Here is a 3,256-nt window from a genome sequence, read left to right on the forward strand (position 1 = left end):
TATATTGTGGTGTGCTCTTTCATTTACTAATTTTAAGTATTTAGTATCTGCATCAAAGAGTTGACTTGGCCTCCAAAAAGCAATGTCGATGGCCATTGCAGTCACAGGACTGGGACCACTGGATGTTTATCCCCTCGACACAATGGGTGCTGGTACCCAACCAGGAAGCCGGGCATTGCACCGGGCCAGAGGGACCATGTGACGTATTGGATGATGCATCTTTAATTCAACATCAGCACCACTCAGTATAGCTCTAGGGTTTAACTATTGGGGTGGATTCTGTTCTGCTTCCAAGAACCCTCAGAGTCCAGTCAAAGTGATGAAGTCAGTAGAGGAGGGAGATGTTTATTACCCAACACCAGCTGCAACATGGGAATTAGTCTTTATTTTATTTAAACGGCGTAAGGGGAATGCATGGACTGTTGTCTGTAAAATAAAAGTGAGAAATTACCACCTATGGGGGGAGGGAAAGGGAAATAGTCCTATGACAAAGGCTTTAGGACATTGAAGACAGTGTTGTGGGACACTTTGAACCGCATGACTCTAGTTAACGTCAAGGACTTGGAAGAGGATAAGATAGCACTGCCAGCCGTGCATATTATGCTACCGTCCCACACCCCCCTCACGCTCCAAAAAAAATGTGCCTCATATTTACTCCCATGCTATAGTCTGGGACAGAAAACAGGGCTTACTTATTAAATGATTCAAACATTGCATGCTTTGTGCTACATTTGTAAAAAAAAAAAAAAAAGTCTTAAATAACAATGTACAAGACACAACAAAAAATGATGAAACTCATTTGGGATGCTTGCCGGCCGCAGTGAGGAGATCTTCCTAAGATGCATGAGTCTCGAGAGCCACAATAGTCCAATTTGACCCCATCCAATTGAAGAACACAACAGCTCTTCTAAATGACATTAAGGTCATCATGGTTGATGGAACAGCCTGCTGCCCCCTGAGCGTTCAGATCTTCAATGTAAGAAATGTTGAACTACCAGAATGCTTTTGGACATTATTTTCCTGAATGAAAAAGGTGTGTCCTTTTAAACTTGTGAAGTGTACATGATGACACCGTTTTCAAAGCTGATGCTTCACTGTAGACTGAAGACAAGTAGAGATGCTGTACATACTGAAACCAGGGTAGTCTAAATAAATCTCAAAACCTTGTATGGAGGATTCCACTGCACTTTAGAAATCCTCTTTTAAAGTGTTGATTTGTACATAACTAATAGTGGTGGGAAAAATTAGTGTGGGGTTGTACTGAGTCGACATGTCTGGTTATAGTGCAATATATTTTGTATGCAAGCAGTTTCAATAAATAAAATGTAAATCTTACCCTGTGAAAAATGTCTGTCTGTGCTATTTGATGTGACCTGCCTATTGGCTGAGCTGTAAGTCCTGGATGCATCTCATTGGCTAATAGAGTTGACGTGTTCAGCTCATTGGATGAACTGTAAGTCCCAGATATAGCTCATTGGCTCTTAGAGGTGACGTGCGCAACTCATTGGCTGAACTGTGGGTGACTGATACAGCTCATTGGCTGACCTGGGTGGCAGATGCAGCTCATTGGCTGACCTGGGTGGCGGACACAGCTCATTGGCTGAACTGGGTAATGGCTGCATCCCATTTGCTGAACTCGGGGGAGTATCCCCCAATAAATGTTGAGTTAAAAGTAAAGATTGCTTAATATTACTTCGCAAATGCTGATACACAGACTATCTAAACTTATTTAATTATAACAATCAATATGGTATTACATTTGTTTTCATTAAATATATGCGAGAGTCCTGAGAGACGTTTTTAGTTCATTTCAATGGTCTTTGCTTAAGGGAGAACCCTACTCCTGATGTGGCAAGTTCTTCTCTATTCTCACATGTAAAAGGATATGAAGAAACATTGCCATATTACTCGTTGCCCAGTACAAAGATGTCCCTAGTTCTAAAAAGAGGCACTGGCATTGAACGGTTCTTAATCTGGTTTTATGGTCCCTTGAATACAGCGACATCATCTACCCCGGCCCAGGGGCCCCAAGATGAAGTGATCTCAAACCACTACTGAAACTGCTACTAAACTGCGGGGATTTGACCAATGGGACCACAGTTCACCAACGAAGGCATACAAATATATTTCCTGTTAAAAGTAGCTGTAATCCCCGGCCACTTTCAAAAAATTCCTTTAGACGAATTTCTCCCCTCTATAAAGCCTGATGAATGATAAAGTTCAACGAAATAGCTCCATCTGCCATGAAAAGGTTGCAGTCATCATGGAAAAGGTCAATGAGTGGTTCTGTCTGAGGAGCCTTTTGAAGGGGAGCAGGCCAATTTAGACCCGAGTGTTATTAGTGCTGTCAATGACACAGTGGTGGCATACATCAGTGGCATGTGGTTCCACCGCCGTGAATGAAGCATGTGCTACAGTCCACTTCAGTCACTGTTGATGTGATTAAATGCTCACAACCCTAATATAGCTCAGAGGTAGCAAATAAATGATAATTTACAAAAAAGTAGACCGGCCTAACCCCTACCAATTGCTTTTTTGCAACGAAGAATTCAATTTTATTTTGGGACTTAAGTACTTCTAGAGGATTGTCCAAAGCACGCTGTTGAGACAGATGAGACTTTCCTCCAGCATGGAAGAGAAACGACATTACGAGCGGTAAAGTGGCCTTTTATTCAACCGCAACTGGTTCACTTCACTGCCTCTCCTGAGCCACATACGTTTTAGTGTAATGCCTTCCATTCACCACCTGGGGGAGGTGTGGTACTAATAGGTACGGCGGTTTCTCCGTTGGAGCCAGAGGAGCCAAGAAATGTCTTCCTTGGTCATTAAAATCCTGTGACAGACCTAAGCTGTAAGTTAGCACCAATTATATTGGGTTCAAACCAGACCGCTGCCCTTTCAGACTATGTGGTCTGTCTATTAATGTGTCAATTTAGAGCGCCTCTGTGAATGGACACAATATCAACTTTGTAAATTGGATCAGGATGTGACTTATCACTTATTGCATGAAACATAAATTCGGAAAATATGTAATTACGTTTAATTTGTGCATCTGTCTCTTTCACATATTTGATCGTGATTGGCTACCGTACATCGGTCAACATATTCTATCTTTCCGTCCACTGGTTTCATTTATTTTTTGTGTTTTGTATTGCACACTTTTACACCAATATTTTTCCTTCTCTATCTCACTCTCTTTGTCCGTTCCTCTTTCAATCTATGTGTCTCGCTCCCATCTGTCTCCCATGAATTCTCA

The sequence above is a fragment of the Gadus morhua genome, chromosome 10, assembly GCF_902167405.1.
Source record: "Gadus morhua chromosome 10, gadMor3.0, whole genome shotgun sequence".
NCBI lineage: Eukaryota > Metazoa > Chordata > Actinopteri > Gadiformes > Gadidae > Gadus > Gadus morhua.